The sequence below is a fragment of the Aythya ferina genome, assembly GCF_964211825.1.
Source record: "Aythya ferina genome assembly, chromosome: Z".
In the NCBI taxonomy this organism is placed as follows: Eukaryota; Metazoa; Chordata; class Aves; order Anseriformes; family Anatidae; genus Aythya; species Aythya ferina.
In genome coordinates, this window is record NC_140299.1 from 51877213 (window position 1) to 51901238 (window position 24026).

The following is a 24026-nucleotide window of genomic DNA, read 5'->3' on the forward strand; positions in this document are numbered from 1 at the left end:
GTGGAGTCCGGGTAGTGCTGATTTCCTGGAGTGTCATCATAAACAAGAAGATGCTGAAGGGACTCTTAAAAATGCTGTCTGAACTGCAGTGGGACAGGATTTGAAACAAAAGAGATCTGAAAGTGCCAAACTGTCTGCAAAATGCAAGCTTGCAGTTGTGCACTAAGCTGTTCTGAGGACATGCAAAGGGCAGGCCACGTTTGCATACATTTTAAATGCATTCCTGACACATAAATACTCTTGTTATGAGATACAACTAGCAAAGGGAAACGAAATTAGAAAACAATTAGAATTGTGATGCCTTTCCCTTCCTTTCAGCCTTCCTTCAGTTTCTCAGCCAAGTTCATTGTTCACACTGAGATGGTAAGTATACACACAAGTACAGATGAACAGTATGTACATCCCCTTTGATATATTTACTTATTTATATATGCCTTTGGATCCCATTGCATTTTTCACACATGTAGCATCAGCAATGCCTATGTCCTGCTCCAACTCCAGCTCAGGTAGTTGTATCCTGCCTTGCTAATGACCTCCCCAGAGTTTCATTTGGATGTAGGTTTTCTTTCTTAGCTTTCTGTCCTAAACAGTTCCTCTTCTTCTGATGCAAAACTAGTACCTACAACACATCATTTGAGCATTGCCAACATAAGATTAGTCTTTTATGTTTATAGTCTTCTTTTTTAAAACACCTCTCCGTGCCATTACACCTTTGAGGGAATTTCTAGGTAAAATAAGTTATTCATAAATATAAACCTGAAAATCCACATTTGGTCTAAGTGTAAAGTCCCCCATGTTTGCACCTAGCAAAGTTAATCCTGGGAGAAAAAGAGGGAAAATGTCTTACATGATTTCTTCATCACATAAGTAAACATCACCTGTTCACCTCAAAACTACACTCTGAAGATGAGATTAGTGCCTGAGAATCATCTTCAGACATTATAAAAATACAATGCATTTTAACAAAAAATAATATTACTTTTATTTGAAGAGAGTCTCATCTATTTTCTCCCTCTCTGTATTTCCCCTGGATAATCTGAAACTATTTCTGACTCTCTGACTCAAGCTCAGTCAAACCAAATCTGATTGGAGAAAGCCTGTGAAATAGACTTTGCATGACTTGCACTTCAGGGTTGGTAAATAAAGGTGCAAGGGTTTGGCTACTTATGGTTATTTCCATGGCTGTGGGGTTCCTGACACACTAAGGCTAGTTTACTGCTGTTTGGATGGCCACATTCCCTTCTGTGTCTTAATGCACAGTGTATGTAACCTCCTTTCATGCCATGCCTTGGACCAATCTCAAGTTTGAATGACTCCACACGACCTACAGAGGGTAAATCTCTTTCTATTTACTTAAACACATGCTTTCTGGTAGAAAGCTCTCCTGTGGCAGAGGGAAACAATTCTGGATTCCATCCTGGAAAGCAATGGAAAAAAGGTGATTCTATTCACCTTTGATTGCTGCCACTAGCTATCGTAATTCCCTACCACAGAGTGAAGATAAATGCAGGCTTGGTGCACAAGTTCCTGGAGGCCACTCTCTTGTTTCTGTCATACAGGAAGCCAGACAGCATTGGCCTTGCAATCTGTGATAGCATTCCACAACACATTTTAACCCTCACTCCCCTTTGATGACTTCTCTTCAAAGAAACAAAAAAAGCAAGATACAAGTGGTTGGTTACGAATGACAGATCACCCAGGCAAGGGTTCTTCATAGAAGAATCAGATAAAAAGATGGAAGTGAGCTGGATAATATTCAGGTCCTCCTTTCTGCCCTGTTGTTTGATGTAAGATAGACACAAAACTTCAAGCCAAGAAGTTAAGGAGAAAGAAAACTGATGTTTTTAATGAACGGGTGGACACTGCTTGTGGAGGCCACCTGCACATCATTTGTAGGTTTCCTGCAACACTAATGCCTTGATGGCTGTAAACAAAGTTCTTGGCTATGTTAACAACAAAGAGCAGAGTGAACTTTGTTGAAAAATCCATGCTTTAAGGAAACTTCTGTCAAATACTTCTTCTTTTTTTTTTTTTTTTCAATAATGTGAGAAGTGAAAAAAATAAAATAAAATAAAAATCATCACTTTTTTCCTTCTGCTTTTTTTCAACCACTTCTCAAAATAGCTTTACAGGACTGGTAGGCAGACCTCAGTATTTATTGTGTATATGGACAGCTCACATGGATTAGGAAGAATATGTTCTGTCTTGTGTCACAGTTTGATAAAATTGCTTAACTGCATTTTGGATATTTCACTCTCCATGTATTAATTTGCAGTTGGACTGTGTCAAAATCAGAATGAGAATAATCATTACTCTGATCTAGTTCAGCTACACTGCTCCTGTACTTTTTTGTAAGATATTGAACCTTGCAAAGCACTGGGACTTTAAAACTCATTCCAAGAATCACATCCGTTCCTAAGCACCAAGAACCCACCAAATAACAAAGAAATCCTCTTGAAGTAATGACAAGCTTGGTAACTAACCACAATGAATTGAGACTGAGGAAAGGAAATGCGGACTCTTCCTACACATAGAGACAATTTGACAGATAATTACTCCTGTGAGTCATTCTTGAAGTAGACTTCCTCTGATAAGAAACAAATTGCCATCATTCCTTTTGTTCCTTCCTTAGTCTCATGAAAAAAAAACTGCTGCAGAATGGGTGGCCTCTATGGTCACCCGTTTGTTAAGCAAAGAGGCAGAGCCTAGTACTCTTAGGTTTATAGGTACTCAGCTACCATAGTTAAATGTTTTTAGGAGTATGTTTCTAACCACCCTGAAATTACTGGACTTCTTTTGAAGAGAAAGAGGGAAAGAGGCCCACAGGAAAGTCGTTTGTCCTCCAAAACACTCCCCACCAGTTCTGTTTCCACACCAGAATAACCGATGACTCCAGGATAGGAGAGATTCTGCTCAAGAGACAGATGGCATTTCTCTGCATTTTCGCCATTCATGCTCTCTGATTCATTATGTGTCCCTAGTGGAAGAGGTGAAATACATGAAACTTGAAAAGTGCTGGGATTAATCCAAACACACACAATCATACTCCACTTTGTATATAATGGAAAATGTTACTGTACATCTCTGAAACATTGTCTTTGTTGTGAACCTCGTCACAACAGTCTCTTTACAGACCTTGCAGAGACTCCTACTGGGGATTCACTGGGGTTGCTGGATTCAGACCCATGGACCCATGAGATTCAGACCAAAAAAAAAAAAAAAAAAAAAAAAGTTAAAAAAGTTAACTATTTACAGTATTTGTTAGTTGGATTGCAGTGATTTTTTATAAATCTTTTTGTTATCACAGTCAATGCACTTTCCTCTAAGGATAGTCAGGATTATATCTGGCTCATGGTAAGGAGAAAGATTCCAATATCTTCTACTATTTTAACCAAACACTTTCCAGTTCTCAGTCACTAGTCTCAGTAGGAGGCAGGCACCCAGTCAGTGAGGATGAACATCACGTTAGGAATGCAAAGCACTTAATAAAAGGAAGACTTGCATCTCTGAAGTGCACAAAGGCACATTTGATTACCTGGAAAGACACTCCAGGAAGAAATTCATGACCACAGAAAATAATTTCTGAATTAAATATGGTACAATGCAAGCATTCAAAACTAGATGCAAAATGTGTAAGATGGATTCTTACAAAAGAGCATCAAATGGTGAATTTATCAATAGTGTGAAATTAGTTCTGAATCTCCTTTATTTCTATTTTGTTTAAGAGGTTTACACCCAAGCAAAATAAGCGAAAGCTACCATCAGTTGGAGCAGGGCTGTCTTTATGTCTGTTTTAGATTGCTGCAAACTACAGATCAAGATACTGGCAAAGAAATCACAGACAGAAGGGAGAAAGGACACCAGTTGTACTGTTTCCACATTTCAGTAAAAACACAGGCTTACAGGGAGGAACAAAAATTGTTCAAAGGTCTGTAGAAAACCCTGAACAACAACAACAACAAAAGAAATCTTATGGGACTGTACAGTACATTTACTCTATACGGTCACTCAAGGCTGATTCAAGTACTGCAGACAGCAAGACATACAACTTTACAGCAAGGCTGCTATCTTGATAGGTAAGTCCTTCAAATCACTGTCTTGCTGCTCCTGACTCAAGAGCAAGAGGCAGAGATTATGATGAGGGGAGAGAGGTACACAAATAATCACAGACATTATTCAGAGCATCAAACATTCTGACCTTGAACTGAAATCCCACTAGACTCACCAGGAGCCTGTTTTCAGTGGGCTTTGGATCTGCCACTAATCCAGTAAATTTTAGGGTGGGATTGCCTCTCTCCAGATATGCTCTTAACAGATAACTTTTTCATTTCATCACAAAGGAACAGATGAAAAACAGCTTTCAAACAGTTTTCTTAGGGGTGAAGGGATAGAATATGTGTCCTGAAGTTAAATAAAATATTATCATCCCTTACTTTTATTTATTATGAGGTCATATCTTCAGACCCTAGTATTAACCTTTGCACAACTGAAATGAGCAAGAAGGAAGGCAGCTTGTCCAGCAGTTGCCAGTATTACCTGATATCACTACTGGTGATCGCTACTGGAAACCCTCAGTAGAGTCAGCCCTCACCAGAGGATCAATCTCCCTCCTCCTGGAATGAAAGAAGAGAGAGAATCTTAGTTATTAGAGTCAGCTGCCTAGCCTTACCTTTACATCCTTTGTCCTGAGGGTGGAACCAGCTGAAGAGACCCTAAAACAACTTCTTCGGGCAGAGCTTATGCCTTATTTTATGTGGAGTTGATCTGCTTGATCCCCTTTCTACTCATTCAATTCCACAACCATTCACCCATTATCTTCTTAGAATATGCAGTGCTGCTATGTAACTATGGAGTAGGGATATATTCTTCAACTCCTTGCATGGCTCCTCTGGAATCAAGCAAAACATGTCATTTTGAGATGATCTTATTAGAGTCAGCTTCATTGAGTGAGGAACCACATCTTAGACACATGAAAAAATATGACTAACATGAGGCAGAGAGTGAACAGGCTCTGTAAACAAAATACAAACAACCACATTCACAAATGCAATCCAATGCGTGTGTATCAGAAAATACCTGCTGTGTCTGCATGTTGCTATTTTTTCTACTGACTAGCCCAGAAGAAAAGATTATGAGGCAAAATGAAAAAGAGATTAAAACTTTTCATAAGATGATAACATTTCAGTACTTTAGCAAACACTTCAAATGTACCTTGTGGAGTTGGTGTAACACGCACGCTCCTCCAGCCTGATCTAACCTCTTGCTGCAGCCATCAGAACCCTGCCCATTCATTTCTGTGAACGTAATTCAGGCTCAATGTGTGTGCATGATCAACGCTGTCTCCCAGCCTGATGTGTTTATTTGTATGCTCAAAAAGAACAATCAGACAGAAGGAAATAGTACCAATGTCACATTCTCAGTCAAGCTCTAAAAGCAGGATCTCATGGACATGCATTTGCATGGAGCAAGGGACAGAGTTGCTTCTAAACCTGTTGAAGGACATAGTGCCCCATCAGTGAGGCTGCTGGTGTGCTATGTGTTCACACCTTCCCCTGCAAAACGACACAAGTGTCACACAGGGTGTTTAACCAGCATCACCACTTCCACAAGCACCAGTCACCACGAAGGGTATTTTATACAGAGGCTTCTATTTGGAGGTGGGAGGTGGCAAGTATGTGCGTGTGCACATGTCCAATGACAACTGAACTGAAGCAGGGTGTCAGGATGCAAAAAACACTGAAGAACACTAGAGGGCAAGTAAGGGAGGAGCCAGAAAGCAAGAAAATACATTCTCTCAAATGCACTGGCTACTTTATCCTAATTAATAGTTCAGCCAGACATCCCACCAGGGCGGCAGTGTGGGCTGACACAAACCATTGCATTATAAGCAGAACATGGTGTATTTGGGAATAGTTAGTGCTTTCCACTGCAGTTAAAGCTGCTTGTCCAGGAAAACCTATCGATTTAATCCTGCTTACAGAGCACCAGGGCTGTCATTCCCCACCTGTGCCACAGAGCTACTCCTGTATATTCATGAGCAGTGGTCTTATTACTAAGAATATACCTAATGTGTATTTCAGTGTAGCAGGAGACAAGTTACAACAGCCCTATTAAAGGAAATCGCAGAGATCACAGAATTGACACATTCTGTTTAAAGGCAGCCACACTTACACTTGATTGCACAACTAGAGACAAGTTTGTTATATACCTCATCTTTCATGAACACTCATACTTACTAGTTTAAAACATAAGATAAAAGGGAGCCAGCCGTGTTTTGGCAAACAAATAGGGGACAATATCAAATGATAAACTAGGCATATTTATAGGTGTAAACAGATCTAGAAATGGAAGAGTTAGATATAATAAGCACTCAATATGGGGCAAACAAAGTGACATTTGAAAGGAAGAAATATCTAATAAATTGTAATTAAAACTAACAATTGCAGCTCTTAGCAGGTAAATGAAATATGAACAAATAAGTATGTGTAAGAAAGGAATAACCACAATAAATAATTTGATCATTGATACTGAATGAGTGTTTTACAACAGAACAGCACAAAATTGATCATATAGTTATTTGTAAATGTTGTGCATTTTGTGAGTAAGTATGATTTACCAAGTTCATACTAACGAAGCCACGCTACATTTCAACTAAACTGGTGATTGTTGAGATCACCAAAAGATGAGGTAAAGTCTCAGCATGCAGAGGGAATACTGCACTGTTAGCAATAAATAAGGGCCACAGATGTGGGTGATATAACACTTCTGGAAAAAAGAAAATACTGATACTGATACTGGTGATATAATATTTCTGGAAAAAGAAAAGGAAAGAAGAGAAAAAGGGAAGGGAAGGGAAGGGGAGGGGAGGGGAGGGGAGGGGAGGGGAGGGGAGGGGAGGGGAGGGGAGGGGAGGGGAGGGGAGGGGAGGGGAGGGGAGGGGAGGGGAGGGGAGGGGAGGGGAGGGGAGGGGAGGGGAGGGGAGGGGAGGGGAGGGGAGGGGAGGGGAGGGGAGGGGAGGGGAGAGAAGAGAAAAGAGAAGAGAAGAGAAGAGAAGAGAAGAGAAGAGAAGAGAAGAGAAGAGAAGAGAAGAGAAGAGAAGAGAAGAGAAGAGAAGAGAAGAGAAGAGAAGAGAAGAGAAGAGAAGAGAAGAGAAGAGAAGAGAAGAGAAGAGAAGAGAAGAGAAGAGAAGAGAAGAGAAGAGAAGAGAAGAGAAGAGAAGAGAAGAGAAGAGAAGAGAAGAGAAGAGAAGAGAAGAGAAGAGAAGAGAAAAGAAAAGAAAAGAAAAGAAAAGAAAAGAAAAGAAAAGAAAAGAAAAGAAAAGAAAAGAAAAGAAAAGAAAAGAAAAGAAAAGAAAAGAAAAGAAAAGAAAAGAAAAGAAGAATTGAAAGTTGTCGAAGCATCCTTGGATATTTCCACATGAAAGCTGTGTTTAGGAGAAATGGCTTATGGACTCGAAAGTGAATTATATAAGGAATTTATGTGTTCTTTGGAGGGAAAAAAAAAGACAAAGAGACATAATAAAAAAGGAACACAGACTGGAACATGTTAATGTCAGCAGTAGAGACAGCCTGGGAAACTATTTTAGGAGATCAAGAGGAAAAATATTTAGAAAAGCATGAGTTGATTAAGAACAGGCAATGTGAATATCTAGAAAAGGAGATCAAGTCTCACTTGTTGGAATTCACCAGGAATGATGCCTCTCAGGTCCAACAACATTGCACATTTGGAGCAGCAATGAGGCCTGCTGTCATCTCCACAGAAACTCTTACACACCCTGGACTAGTTTATAGCTTTTTGTTGTCTGTGCAGAACCTGAGACTTCCCGGCTCCTGCAGGAAGGAAATCACACAGTAAAGAGCTTGATTCCGTGGCTAGAAAAGCCCCTCCGAATTAAACCCAGAGAGCAAGAGGAATCTGCTTCAGAATGCCTTAATGTTCTTTGATGCACAGCCAAAGATCATTCTCCTCTTCATATTTCCAGCAGATTTAGTCCTAGTCTGCTCAGTTCTGCATTTTTCACATAAGTGGTCCCTGTCAAGGAAGGAAGGGATGTGACTCTTGCTGTTCACACAGGGGCTAGCACAACTTCATAAGGACAGTATCTGTCATGAGGAAAGAAAGTATATGCTTCATTGGCCTGCTAGAAGACATGCAAGTAGTTTATTGGTAAAAAGAAAGGCCATCTCATCCTTCTCAGATGAGGGTGAGCCACGAAAATCAATTTCAGCTACATTTATTTCAATTCCACTGTGTCCAGTTAGGGAGCAAGGACATGGCAAGTGACTGACACAGGTAGACTGGAATTGTGAACATGAGTGAAGTAACACCAGTTGTGGATCTTGCTAGGTGAGAAGACCAGGATGGAAGATAGAAGACGGAAGAAGATAGATTAGATAGAAGACTAGCCTCAGTCATTTAAAATCTGTCTTACAAGCTGAGAGCACAAGACAATTTGGGGATCACTACAAGATGATATTTCTAAGTATTTTCTTGTGCTGAAAGAGACAGAAGTCAGAACGGCAGCACTGGAGCAGACTCCAATGTCCACAATTAGAAGTTACTAAAATGATAAGAGAGTTTGCTAAATATAAATAAATAAATAAATAAATAAAGCAATTCAGAAAGGTTTACCCTTTTGGTAAACAGGAGGCTGTCAAGAAAAAATATTTCTCTGTTCAGTAATGGGAACCCTGAGAAAGAAAGGTCACCACAATCTAGATCATAGAATCATAGACTGGTTTGGGTCGGAAGGAAGCTTAAAGGCCATCTAATTCCAACCCCCTGCCATGGGCAGGGAAACCTCCCACCAGACCAGGTTGACCAAAACGCCATCCAGCCTGGCCTTGAACATTTCCAGGGATGGGGCATCCACAGTTTCTCTGGGCAACCTATGCCAGTGCCTCACCACCCTCTGAGTAAGGAAGTTCCTTCTTATACCTAATATAAATCTGCCTTCTTGTAGTTTAAAACCATTGCTCCTTGTCCTATCACCACACTCCCTGACAATGTCCCTCTCTTACTTTCCTGTAGACCCCCTTTAGGTCCATATAAGGTCTATCTGGAGCCTTCTCTTCTGCAGGCTGAACAACCCCAACTCCCTCAGCCAGTCTCCATAGGAGAGCTGCTCCGGCAGATCCAGCTGATCATCCTTATGGCCCTCCTCTGGACATGTTCTAATAAGTCCATGTCCTTCTTGTGCTGGGGGCCCCAGACCAGAACACAGCGCTCCAGGTGGGGTCTCAGGAGAGCAGAGCAGAGGGGAACAATCACCTCCCCAGCCCTGCTGGCCACACTGCTTTTGGTGCAGCCAGGGTACAGTTGGCTTTCTGGGCTGCAACCACACAGTGCTGCCTCATGGTGAGCTTCTCGTTGGATGTTGGCATCTCTTCCCTCCAACATGTCAGCCACACCACACAGCTCAGTGCCATCAGCAAACTTGCTGAGGGTGCTCTCAATCCCACTGCCCATGTCACTGATGAAGATATAAATAGCACCGGTCTCAGTGCTGACCCCTGATGAACACCACTTGTTTCTGGTCTCCACCTGGACACCAAGCTGTTGGCTGCAACTCTTTGAGTGTGACTGTCCAGCCAATTCCTTACCCACCAAGTGGTCCATCTGTGCAATCCACGTCTCTCCAATTTAGAGACAAGGACATCATGGGGGACAGCAACAAATGCTTTGCACACATCCAGGTAGATGATGTCAGTTGTTATTCCCCTATCCACCAATGCTGTAGCCCCATTGTAGAAAGCCACCAGATTTGTCAGGCACAACCTGCCTGACAACATAGTGAAGCTATGTTGGCTGTCAACAGTCGCCTCCTTATTTTCCTTGTGCCTTAGCATAGTTTCATGGAGAATCTGCTCCAGAGGTGAGACTGACTGGCCTGTAGTTCCCCAGTTCCCCCTTTTTCCCTTGTTAAAAATGGGGGCTATGTTTCCCCTCCTCCAGTCAGTGGGAACTTCACCAGACTGCCACAGCTTCTCAGATATGATGTACAGTAGCTTAGCAATGTGATGTATAGTGGGTTAGCAGATAATAGATAATCCTGCTCAGTAAATCTCATCCTCTTTTCAAATGCTGGTACTAATAGGTGTCCAGCAGCAGTGGTCATATCAGGACACTGAAGATGGTGCGGGAGGAGTAGCACAGCTGGAATCAGCCACTCACTTTTTATGAGGGATGACTCAATGGTGCACATGTCAGCGAGGGGCCTCCTGGAGTTCTCCTGGGCCCAACCACCTTCAGAGCACAAGCACAGAGAAAACAGATCCATGGTCCATCCAGACTCTTAACCTGTCATTTTAGGGGGAAGTGCAATATTACATCCAGGAACTACAGCCTTTCCTTTCAAACATCCTGTTTGTACTCAATACGAAGCATTTCTGCAGGAATCCTCTTTAAGCCACTCATTATTTTGTAGCCCTCTATCCTGTGTTCCTCTTATCTCCCCCTTTCTCAGACCATCAGTCCTGACCTTTTCATCATGCCAATCCACTGATAGCTTTTCTTAAGTCCCTTTTAAAATGAATGCATCAGAATCCCAGCAGCTGGAATATGTTTGCATTTGAGAAGAACTTTTCAGGCCACCCGAGTCAGGCAGGAACGGTGCACAGTTCTTGGAGATGAAAAGGATTAGGAAACAGAGGGCCTGATGCTGCTGTGATTCAGTGGGTCTCTTGTGTGCAGAAGAAGGAGGGGGGAGAGATGGTGCTCTCATGGAGAACGAGGACAGGTGCGGTCTATATACCAGTGCTGCCATCTCAGATGCCTGGGGAGAAGAAACAATAAATACTAGATAAAGTGCTTTAAGGGTTAAGAACTTCAAGGGGATAGCCTGCACAGTCTCAAAGAAGAGATAATAAGGAGCCTGTAACACTAGATCCAGCCTCTATGTAAAGATAATCTACTCGATGGGGGCTTAATCCTAGCAAGGGCTCTATAAAGTCTGGGAAAAAAAGGGGGTATAGCATGAACCCTGAATAGTCTAATTGATCCCAAAAGTAGAGTCTCTTTTTATATGTAAATCTCCCACCTCTCTTCAACCTCTTGATCTTTCAGGGTCTAATCAAGGAGTTTCCAAAAAGACATCTGCTGTCAGGAGGAAAAGCCATCCCCTTGTTTAAAGCTCTTCTCTCTCACCCAGGGCTTGAGGCTGTGACTCCCCTTGTGCACCTTTAGTTGCAAAAGCTCCTGTTGCTGGTGTGGACATCCTCTGGTGCAGGTGATGGGGTCCCAGTGCTAACAAGAGGAGCTCTGCCCATCACCCCATTGGCCCCAGTGGGCACAGCAGGAAGAGAGGCAAAGCTGAAAGGCAGAAAAAAGCACACAGGATCGCTTCAAGAAGTTACTTTTTTTGTGCTGAATAAGAGAAAAAGAGCAGTCAGTGGGGCAGAAGTCATTTTAAGTGAAGGTCTCATATCTTTGCTCTGGCAGCTAGCCATCTCTGTTGCAGGACCAAGAAGAATTACCTTAGATACCAAGCCGACAAGATTTTCAGGTGCTGGAAAACAGCATAATATAGTTTGCTGTCCTCACAGCTTTGGTATTTTGGAGAATTCAAGAGGCAGAAAAGATTGTAGGTGGAATAGGGCAAAACCCTGAGCAGACTGGAACATTATCTGAGATAATCTCAATCCAAGAAGTGGCAGACCACCAAGTTCACCCTACCTCCAAGAACTGAGATCATTGGCAGAGAAGCAGCAAGGTTGTGGCTGGTGGTTATGATGCCGCCTCTCCAACCTGCCCTACTGGGAAGAAACATGGCCACATGGGTCACAGGATGCACAGGCAGCAACACATCATGCAGAGCTTTTCAGGTACAGCAGCCTCTTAGCAGGGAGGGGGTGGGGAGGAGATTTTTTCCTCCCTCTAACTCAAATTCCACAGAAACCAGCAGGAACTATTTAGAGATTCTCAGGTCCCTCCATGCAGGCTACCCTCCTGGAAGGCTGCTGCCCTGGACTTGCTGATGGCCACAAATCCTTTCTCGTCCTAAGGAAAAAGGAGGTCTGAAACAGCTGTTTGCTGCGGGGTGCCAGGAAGGGCAGCTGAAGCAGCTGAGAAGGGTTCCTCACCACACGGTCACCATTTCAATGGCTTCTTCTTGGCTTTTTCTCACTAGTCAGCTGTTTTTGCTTCCTCCTTTATGCTGGAGGAAGAGGTAAGCTTGGGGAAGTGAAAAGCTCCAGAGGTATATCTGAAAGCCAGTCCCCTCCTGGGCCCACCGTCTGCATAGAAGAAGAGACAAAATAAGCAGAGGTAGTTAGCACATTCCACACACCACAGCCTGATGTAAAGCTCATGAAAGATCTCTGACATTAATTAGACTTTTGCCTTGCTTCTTCTAACAGCTTAGATGGCAAAGAGAAGGAAAACTGACTAGCAAGAGATTGACTTGACCCATTCTGTGAAAACAGAAGAGGGGAACAGCAAAAGCAGATGTGATTGACCAAATGGCCTCTACTTGTTCTGCAGAGGTTTCACAACATATCCCTATTACTTGTATTCTAGATATATGTGCTTTTCTTACAAATTGCATTATTACTGTATATTTTCTTGTCTGAAAAATTTCCTTCAGTCAGACAAAAATAAAATCAATGCTCTAGCTGATGCTTGGAATGATGTGGCCCCAACACACAAACACACACATCTGTTGTCAGAACTTTTCTGCCTTTCTTTTTCTTTCTTTTAATACAAGTCTGGAATCCACTGAGTGTTCTTCAAGTCTAAGCTCCAAACATTTCAAACAGCACAAAAGGTATGACAAGATGAAAGAAAATGTCCACAAATAGACAGCTAGACAACTAGTTAGCAGCTGTCTGCTTTTCTTCATTTTTTTTTCCTGCAGGGGAAAAAAAAAAAAAAAAAAAAAAAAAAAAAAAAGGCACTTTATTTTTCATTCTTGAAGGAGCTGACTGCAGATTCTTTTGTGCTGGCAAGAATCCAACCCTGTTTAGCACTGGAAGAGAGGGAGGAGGTGAACTCCTTATGATGCCATGTGTAACCTTGAACCTGGGAGTGAATTGTCTAACACAGTATGTGTATAGTTGCAACAGTTTAAATAGCATTGCTCATTTTCCATCTTTTGTATTGTACAGATCACTGTATAATGAGGTTTTGGTGTTCTATCAAGTCAGGAGGTTTATGAAGAAAAAAGGAGCCAAAAAGAGCAGGTTTTGATTAAAAATGTGCATGGACTTCTGGGACCTGGTTTAAATATTTCAGATCATGAACAAGCATGGAGGCTGCAGTTGAAGTTATTTATCTTCTCCCCAGACAAATGTGACTGGGGGGAGGGGTAGTAATGCTTAAATCCTTGATTTTAATTACTACTGTTTCTTGCAAGTGTTTTTCTTCTGTTATTTATGGTCTCCTTCTCCCCCTAAATAGAAGAACAACAGACATGGACTCCTGTCTAACTTGCAGATGAAATTTGGAAACCTGAGCATCAAACACAAATATGAAACACAATCTGCACCCGGATTCTTCTCCAAATCTTCACTGTTCACACACAGAATTCACTCACTCCCTTTGTAAGTGAATTAGTGTGAAAGGCTGAAAAATCTTTCCCTCCTCACCTCCTTCTGGGTCTCTTTGTGTGTACATGAATGAGTGTGTGTGTGTATGTGCATGCACAGGAGTCAGCATGCCAGGCAGCATTCCACATTAGATGGTAATTCCTCCTTCCTCCTTCTATTTGCACATTTAGCATGAGTTGCATTCCTCCAGGACCTGCTGAAAGGGTGAAGAGATCCTATCCAAGGCTGGGCTACAGAAGATGAGTGGGAAGAACCTCCTTTGTCTGGATTGATCATACATAACTTGACAGGACAGAGGTTCCATCCTGTTGAAATAAGCTTGCATAATAACACTTAACTCTGAAGCTCTTTCCATTGACAGCTTCCAAGCAATGTTGGTACTTTTTCCTCTCCCATCCATTCTACTACTTGTGGTTTTAGATCATCAGCTTTTCAAAATGGAGCCTTTATTAATGTGAGCCTTTATTAATAGGTGCTCCATTAATTTATTAATGGAGCACCTATTACAATGAGTTTAGTAGAAGACACTAACCTCAATTAGCATTTAGACCAGCTTTCATACAAACAGGTAAAGAGGTCAGGTTAGCTCCAGAGTGGGTGGCTGACACATATATTCCAGGTTCAGCCTTCTCCAAACAGTATTTGGGGCATCACTAGCTACAGAGGGCATACTATTTGGCAACTCACTTGAACGGTGGGACATGTTTTTCCAAGCATGGATAAGCCTAAATCCTAAACTAGGGCTGCAGGCAATAGTATGGCTTTACACTTCCTCCATCCCAGTTGTCATATCTAACACTAAGGTTGTTTGTAATTTAAACAATAGCTTTTCTTGCCTGGCTACAGATCTCGTGTTTGCCTGTTTTACCTCCTTGAGCCAAAAAAGCTGTTGGGATTTTACTCAAGTGGCCATGTACAAACTTAATTTCTTTTAACAACTGGTGACATATGTCTCTGGAGAAAAAGTAATGATAAGATTCTTGTTATGGCTGTTACTCTCAAGACTGAACCATGGAAAAACTCAAAAGAGTTTAAGAGTTTGCAACTTTTTAAGAGTGGCAAACTTTTTGGAATGATGTGGACCCAACACACAAACACACACATCTGTTGTCAGAACTTTGACACTCTTTTCTTAAAGTAATTTTCTACTGCAATTAAGTTAAAAGGCACTGTATGGCTATGCCTTGGCACCTCACCCTTTCTTGGAAATACCAACACCAAAAGCTTTTAGAATCAGTGAGGATTTCCTAGTGCAGAAAAGGCACCGTTAAGCACAAGCCCAATCTGAGCTTGTCAATGTACCTCTGCAATATCCACCTGCTCTGAAAACTCCTGATGTTTCTGCTCTCAGCCAAAACCCTCAGAGGACACAAAAAAAAGGCATACCAACGGAAGCAAAAGGTCTGTTTTTCAATTGCTTAATGCAGTGCATGAACTAGGGGTCATAGAGACAAGGAGGTCTTATGTCCAAGGGAGATCATGAGTGCAAGGGAAAGTCTGTTACAGAAGTGGGGCTCACAAGCACAAAAGGGGCTACAGGTGGGATCATCAGAGAAAAAAAAAAAAAAAAAAAAAAAGGCTCTGAGGCTCTGTCCCTTGCCTTTTCACCCATGTGAGAGGTAGGGCCTGGTGGGACATTACTCCAGCATCTCTCTAACCCTGTCTAAGCAAGAGTGACTGGATTAGGTGGGGAGCCAGACCATGAGCTAGCAGAAGGTTAAAAGGACTGCACAAAAAAAAGTCTCTTTCAACACAGCAAATGTCACAGTTCAAGGCCAAAAGCTTCCCTCTGTTGTTCTGGAACTAATTTCAAACATGAACCAGAGGCCTAACATGGAGAGGTTACTTTCAATAACCCCTCCTGAGTGTACTTTGTTTAACTGGATGTTTAACTGGATGATACGAGAATGAATTCATAAATAAATGAGGGAAGAAGTTCATTGCTTTCTTTTTTTTCTCAACAAGGAAGGAACAAAGGGAAAAGGAGACTGAACAGATACTAAAGGGGAAGAAAAGAAACAGATGGGCAATAAGCAAAAGAGAAAGAAAAGATGTGAACATGCAAACAATAAAAAGCACATTCCCCCAAATCAGTGGCTTGCCATAAGGAGGACTTCTCCCCTGCACATTGTCTCCACCATTAGCAGCAGATGATTCAGGATCCAGCACTGGGGGAGCTCGGTGTGTAAGTGCAAGCCTTGGGAAGTCGATCTCCCCACTGCAATTCAGCCAGACTGCAGCCAGACCCCCATAGGGAGGACTGAGACCAACGTAATTCACTCAGTATAACAGGACCTTCCTTTGTGCAATTTTTAAACTCCCAGAGCAGAGCAAAATCTTAGGAACTTCAGGCCACCAAAACATTTGCTTTATAGTAGTGCCCTTTTCAATTCTGTCATCATTGACACATGGTAAATGAGAGATTCAAAATCTCAGGCCTGGATCTGCAACAGATGTTTGCTATCTATTTCCTGTGTAGACACATAGCTCACACTGATATCAAGAAGTGAGGAGCTCAAATACCTCTGTGGAGCAAAACCTTGGAGTGCAAGACAAATATGTGGGAAGGAAAAAGGCACAGAGAAAGCTGCTTCACAGCCTCCAGGCAGCTCTAAATTAGATGAGGGCACTGGTCCAACACTGAGCCAGCCCTTTGGAGATGCTTCAGCAGCCCACATCTGTGCTAAGGAGCCTCACTGAGGATGTCCACAAAGAGCTCTTAAGCAAAGACCCAGTGCTCAAGCAAAACACACGTTGCTGCACAGTGTCAGGAGACAAGATTTGAAATTTTCCCACTTTTTTTCTGACTGGGCTTTTCATAGAGGCATTGCAAAGAGGCCTGTTAGGCATAGAAGGCTTAGTGCTTTGTGTAGACATGGGGAAAGAAGGAAACAATATTTTAAAAGTCACGCCTTCATATTAAAATTTAAGTTAAATTATAGGAAGTAATTCTCCTGACTGGAGCCAGAAGAGCTCAGGAGATCCCTTCCCTACAAATTCTGGATGCCAAAGGATTCCTTAGATAGATTTAGGTGGAGTTGTTAAATAGACAGTTAAATGTATAGCTGAGCTTTGTTGATAAACTACAGGGTCTGAAGTATGTGCTACTTGTTTGGCAAATTACTGAAGATAAATGATGTCTTATATGTTCAAAATAAATTTAGGTACTTTCAGTAGCAGTGATATGTAAGTAACAAATTAAATTCAAAGAGGAAAAACATGTTCATTTTAATCATCCATATCCTGTGAGTTTTTCTTCCCTTTTGTACAGTAATGCAGAATAACAGGCAATTGCCATATCCTGCAGCTGATAGTTAAACTGCCCAGGATCCCAGGATTATAAACTCCCCATTTTCTCTGACCTCTTTCACAGATGCATCTTTATACACAGTGACAACCGCATCAGTGCCATTACCTTTGGATGGAATAGCCTGCAAAGTGAAAGCATCGGTAGCCAAGAGCAACATAATCAGCTGTTCACATTACTTATAGAATATATGGTTTTTGTCTGTAGAAAAATTATAGAGGTGGACAGGGCTGACTAATGAAAGTGCAGAAGAAACATGTATACAAGGCATTTGCCTCAGGTTGAGGAAGTATAGCATTATCTGAATCATACTGCACTCAGAAATCTTCCCTCTCTGCTATTTGGTGTCCTTCAAGAAATGAATCCCACCCACAAGGCATTAAATGGACTTTTGCAAGGGGCTTCATTAACTGAGGTTTCAAGACATCTAAAATACTTAGGTGCAGGCCCAGATAAGTGAAGGGATTAAATTATACTTTACTTTACACAAGTATGTTCCCAAGTAAACTATCTTTTACCCAAGCCATCTTTTTGCCCAGGTATAAATTGCAATGGGTGCAAACTGCAAGCTGTACTGCTTTGGGAGGAAGAGGAAAAAAAAAAAAAAAAAGGAAAAAAAAAAGGAGGTAATCATGACAAATTATACTTTTTCCAAGTTATCATCATCTTGCTCTGTCTCTGTCAAATTGTTCCTCAAACACAGCAGTCTGCAAAGCCACCTGATTCCTCTTCTTGTTTCTTTTTTTTTTTCTTCCTCCCTTTGTACTATTTATACCCCTTGGATAAAATGCGCACTTTTGCATATCTCAGCCATTTCAAGGGCTGAGATGATGAACTGCACTGTTTAGTCCTTTCCATCACAGTGTCACTACTGGTCATGTCCCTGATTATCTTTAAGGACAATGCATTCAATAATCGCTTCAATCCAAATCTGTCTATAATTATGATCGAGGATGATATGCTAAGTTATATATGTGAAGGAATGGTTCATTTTTCAAGCCTACATGTTGTTTTCCAAATTCTTTGTAGCTGCAACATAACCTTGGTCTGCAACTTCACCAAAGAGTGAATGTGACTTTTCACTAAACAGATTTCAGCTCTCTTTAAAAGGAAAATGAGAGAGGGAGGGAGAAAGAGAGAAGGGAGGGAGGAAGGGAGGAAGGGAGGAAGGGAGGAAGGGAGGAAGGGAGGAAGGGAGGAAGGGAGGAAGGGAGGAAGGGAGGAAGGGAGGAAGGGAGGAAGGGAGGAAGGGAGGAAGGGAGGAAGGGAGGAAGGGAGGAAGGGAGGAAGGGAGGAAGGGAGGAAGGGAGGAAGGGAGGAAGGGAGGAAGGGAGGAAGGGAGGAAGGAAGGAAGGAAGGAAGGAAGGAAGGAAGGAAGGAAGGAAGGAAGGAAGGAAGGAAGGAAGGAAGGAAGGAAGGAAGGAAGGAAGGAAGGAAGGAAGGAAGGAAGGAAGGAAGGAAGGAAGGAAGGAAGGAAGGAAGGAAGGAAGGAAGGAAGGAAGGAAGGAAGGAAGGAAGAACAAGCCATTCTCCCCTACTCAACACACACTCAAGTTGTATTTCATTTACTATTTTGGGCCTGTTGTCTTTCTCTGGGGTAAAACATATCCTGTTCCCTGTAAAGCACACTCAGTATCTAATGTGGAATTGTGGGTGGTGAAAGAAAAGGATACATTTGTTCTGAAAGGGAAAGTCCTGCTTCTGTAAGTTAATTCCATGCTCAGGACTCGTTTGATGCTTTAGGAAGGCAGGTAGAGCTCTCTTATTGTCTGCTTGGACCTTTAAAATTTCTCTTCTCCTTGCCTCTGCTGGGAGCAATTTCACTGCAATTACTGAAACGAAGCCCCTGAATTCCACTCTAGCTATTCACATGACCCTCGGTGCTTTGGGCTTGATTTTCCTCCAGTTTTCTCCACAACAGGAATGGTCGTGAGGAAATTTTCCCCAGTCAGTGGCTTCAGGTTTCTATTAAAAACTTTTGCTACTTACAACACTTCTCAAAACCTTTAAAAAACAAACCTTACATTGGAATTATTCAATCAAACAGTATTAAAAGCACAGATTATGCTTTAGAAACCACTTACAAAGAAGGTTTTTACAGATCAGTGAGGACGCTAGTGAGGAGGGGCCCCTGATATGAATGGAAACGTTTGTTTCAATTCTCATTTATCTCAAGGCCCGGGTGCTTTCTGGACAGTGAAACATTCTTCTCCTCCATGTGCTTGGAAAAGTGAGGATCAAGTTGCGAGAGAGTGCCCTTGAATGCTCAAGTAAGGAATTTGCTAAGTGGCCTTCTCAGCCAGCACAACTCCCATGCAACTGTGGCTTCTTAATTCCCTGTGCCTTTGGCAGCAGGATTACCCATCTTTTCTTATCGCAAGGCATCACAAGCAGCAAAGCCCCAGCAATTATACCCCGCCACAAAACTGGGGCGGCTTCTTACATCAAAATGTTTGCAGTTTCTCCACAGTCTGATGTTTTAAGCAAGCCTTGGTAAACATACAAACCACAGTTTTGTAATGGTCCTCAGGATCCTATTTTTTTCATGGGTTGCTCTGGTGTCTCTCTCAGTGTGCATGTGTGTGTGTGTGTAGAGGGCTGCACCAGCCTGCCTGGATTCCACATGCCCATGCCATATAAGTGGTAATTAGAGAACAACAAGCTGCTGGCATCGCTAAGGTCAGCAGTAATAATGGTATGAAATCCACCCATATTTAAGGAAAATGTGAGAAAACATGGGAGTGTTGGTTTTCTCAAACAGAAGTGTTAAATTTGCCTAAGCAATGTGTTCAGTGGAAAAGTGGGGTTTTGTTGGGTCCATACTAAAATCAAGCTCAGAGTGAAACTCTTTAACAGAAGTGGAACACAGTCCTTGCTGAGACAGTGGTACCGCTACACCAGAAACAAAAGTTGCTGCCTTAGTCTCAAAACCAGTTTTCATTGATGACAGTAGAGGTTTGGCAAGAGTAGAGCACAGAGTTTGTCCTATAACTTGCACAGCTAACTTCAAGCTTTCCTTCTTCCTGCCATCCAAAGCTTCTCAGGATTAGTCAGGACTGATATTGATGTATGAACATCTTAAAAGGACTGTACATAGCTCCCAGGCTGAAGACTAAACATTGCTGCATAAAACAGAATTTGGCAGTGATTCTATAGGATGAACCTAATCAGAGCAGACAGATTACAATACATGGTAAAGGCACGGCGTCAAAAAGAAAAAAGGACTTGCTCTGCAGCATTGCATAATATATTCTGGAGAAGCTAGAAAACCTTTCAGAGCAGCTGGGACAGAGGGAAATGAACCATTTGTTCCCCTGTGAAATAAACAAAAGAAGGAAATGCTCCAATCTGTCTCCAAACTAGGAAAGGAATGGTGGTGAGAGAAGTGACCAGAGACTGAACCAAAAGAAGTGGGAGCTTTTCACATTGTCCAGTTCCTGACAGTAGCTGTATTTGAAGTGCAAGGAGGATCACTGTGTGATCCTGAGAGCAGGCACATATCACCTCATCCTCTAGTCAGTCCTACTCAGCTGCAGACCTCTGCAAGGGAATGCAGCCTTTGGCAGACATCACTGGATGCCTGCAGTAGAGCACCAGACAATAGAGCTGCTCTATTTTTGAGTCCTGGTATGCTGCCTGATAAAGGGAAAATCAAAGCAACTCCATATTGCTCCAAATCATCTGCACTGCATGGTACATGACCAAGAAAGGTTCTCCTTCCAAACATTTGTGATGAGTTTCCAAGAGGAAGGTCATTCTCACTAAAGAAATCCACACTACCAAATTCAGGCAAAGAGTGGAAAGACCTTAGATTCAGAAGGATAGAGCTTGGTTTGGAATTCACTTAATGCAGTCATTCCTTCCTTGCATTTTATTTATTTATTTATTTATTTGGTCACGAAAGTTCACTTGTTGGATTTTGTTTTTAGATGACAACCAACTCAAGAAGTAGCACACACACAAAACTCACTCCTGCTATCTGCTTTATGACAATATAAGTTCTCCACATCACCACTCTCCTTTTAAGGCTTAAAGTTAGGAATCATCCTGATGTTTTGATTCACATAGGAAAACTGTTAACTTGAATTTGAGATTACAAGTTGAAGCCAAGCACCCATTTTGCCCAGACTTGTTGCCTTTATAATGGACCTCTCAAGATTTCCCATTTAAAGTCAGACAGAGATGCCAGCACTCTTTCCTCTTCCAAGCGTAATCCAAACAAGGTTCTTGTTTAAGTAATATGACCATGACTGCAACTGTGACCACACTGCCTTTCTGTGAACACCTTATTAAATGCTTGGGAGATTAATTACTCGGTGTTTTAAACAGCCATACATATCACTGCACATCTAGTGAATTAACACAAATGGACAATGTTCACAACTCACCCATGTATTCACATTTCTTCAGTATACCTTTCAGTCTAGACAAAAAAACTTCACTTCCTAAGACAAGCAGATGAATTACAGATCTCCAGAGGGACACATCTGGAGCACTTGTGAGTGACTACAAGCAATCAGATCATATAATACCACTTGCAAATAGACAGAACTCTAGCTAAGCTCTGCACAGTTTTTCTTGTTGGGAAGCTGCTTCAGAGCCTCCTTCTTGAGGTCATTAAGGATCTTCACTGAATTTCCAGAAAATAAAATAAAATAAAATAAAATAAAATAAAATAAAATAAAATAAAATAAAATAAAAGTGTCTCTACAAAAATCTTGTAATCATTTCTTCTTATCAAAGACTCTGTTCTTTACTAAAAAAAATCTCCCTCAACTCTTCAAACCCACCCTAGTATATTTTATTGTATTTATATAGTATAGTATATTTATAACCCAACACTTATGTTCCTTCTTGTTTACCATCCTGTTAAGCTGAGCAGATTTAGCATCTAAAGTTTCTGTTCTACAGACAAACTGCATCTCCAGAGCTGTACACAGCTGCCTATAGATGTTTTCTCTCCATTACCTGGCTCTACAACAATGAATTGCTGAAATATATCTTCTTATGAGCCCTAAAGCACACCTGAAGACACTCTTTAGTCTTTGGTTTTGCTTTAGCAGTTTACTGAATTGGGGATTGTATTTTACAGGTTCTTGTGAAAAAAAAAAAAAAAAAAAAAAAAACAAAAAAAAAAAAAACAAAAAAAAAAACGGGAGAAGGTAAACACATTTCAGTGGCTGGGAAAACCAGACCCCTCTTGACCTTTCTTCTTCAGGCTGAGCATAAGGACCGTTCTGCTTGCCTAAATTCCCATATTTTCCCTCCTTTCACAAGGAAATAGTGGAGTTCAGGCAGCTGAGAGAGGCATTTGAAGGAGGAACAATCAGAAGGTTTCATGTTGCAGCAGCTTCCTGAGTGAGAGAAGACAGGCATGGGAAATAACAACTCTGCTCCAATGTCAGGGCTGAGGAGATTTCTATTTCCAATTTAAATGTAATTTTAAGAGCTCTTTGTAGCAGCAAGAGTTCACTGCAAGAACCCGGAGGCTTAGTACACAAACCATGTGGTCCACAGGGAGGTTCCCATCAATTTCAGGGTGGTGTGCCTTATGAACATACACTCTAATGCTACAATTGGGAGTGAGGGAGCACGTTAGCAATGCTGGTGTTCTGCAATATTTATAGGGTCTTTCTTCCTGCACCATTCAGTTCTTTTACTTGGCTGTTTGGGCATTTCCAAGAGCTGCTCATCTGCAGTTTGTTATTCTTGGTATCCTTCAGGGAGAGCAGGAGAGAAACCGTCAAGCAGATCTTAGAAATAAGGGAAGAAGGAGAAATCTGTATTGTTGGTTTAACAGTGTTAGGTTGATTCACAATAAAGAAATGGCTAAGCACTAAAATAACGGACTATCCACATATGCAATACACTACTATTTGACACATCGTAATTCCTGTAGCCCTCTGAAGGTAAATATGTGCTCATCAAATTTCCCTACACAATGTTTACAAATCCTCTGTGGTGTTTTTCACAGTGATTAATTGGGTTGAATAATCAGATGGACTAAAAAGGAGAGGATTTTTATTCTGGAAGGACAACTCATTGGCCAAAAAGAAGGAGAAGATTAAACACTGTGCAGGCTTTTCAACTTCAAATATCAACAAAGTTCTTCTAAATAAATTCAGCAGTAGAAAAGAAAGACAGGCAGTTCTGAGAAAATGCTCACTCTGAAGTGCTGGAAAGGAATCCAGTCTGGAGAGTGAAGAACACTCCAAACCTAGAGATGGTAAAAATTGTGACTCAAGCCCTGTCCCACTTTTGTCCATATACAGTAGCATTCACTCAATTTCCATAAAATATCAAGTAACTGAAGCAACATTCACAGCACATACCTCCAAACTACTTAAAGCAGGATTTCTGAGCTCTAAATCTAGTAGATATGAACTCTAAAAGTAGATGTGGCATTCCTCCACTGTATCAATGCTCTGGGTAGTCTAGGACTGCAACCAGAAAATGTTCAGAAAATATGTACAAATAGGAAATGCCATATCTGTTTTGACTCTTGTCATTAGAGCTGCAAAATCCAGATATGTAGAAGCAATGCATGAGGTTGTGTTTCAGTGTCTTTGCAGCTGTATGTAAACCCAGGTTTTCTCAAAAGAGCCACCCAAGGGGATAACTCACTCTTTCTTCAAACATTTTTTCTGTGTTTTTATTACTAAAGGGGAAGTGCTGCAGGACTTATTTAGGGAGTGATAGTGGATGACAGATTAAATATGAGCTCACAGTGAGAGACTGTAGCACAAAGAGGCAAATACCATACTGGGATGTGGAGCAGAATTACTTGCAGGGCTACAGAGGTAATAATTCCTCTGCACACAGCCCTGGTGAGGCCCCTCTTGGAAAACTGTGATCAGTTTGGGGCAACTCAATATAAAGAGGATGGCAATAAAATAGAGTGAATACAAAGAACAGCGTTAAAGATAAGTATGTTGGAAGGTATGATGTATGAGTAAAAGGTAAGGGAACCTAACTTACTATACACAGCTGAAAGATGGTGAAAAATAAAGGGTGAGTGGAGTAAGGACATGACAATGCCACTGCCTTCCTAAGGGGGTAGGAAACTTGGCTGTGTTTGATGATATATTTCAGAGATGATGAGTGAAACATAGTGGTCTTCATGGAAAATTTCAAAGGAGATTTTAAGAATTCTCCTGCTTTTCCTCATCATATAG

The 24026-nt window shown here is 41.6% G+C and overlaps 1 long non-coding RNA gene across 1 annotated transcript in view; it reads right to left on the reverse strand.

Annotated features, from left to right (window-relative positions):
• Window positions 1–24026, reverse strand: part of LOC311427547 — an 81982-nt gene that overhangs the window by 41139 nt on the left and 16817 nt on the right. Inside the window, exon 4 of the long non-coding RNA XR_014687419.1 lies at window positions 4537–4613. This is a non-coding gene — a long non-coding RNA (uncharacterized lncRNA). The remainder of the gene's footprint in view (window positions 1–4536; window positions 4614–24026) is intronic.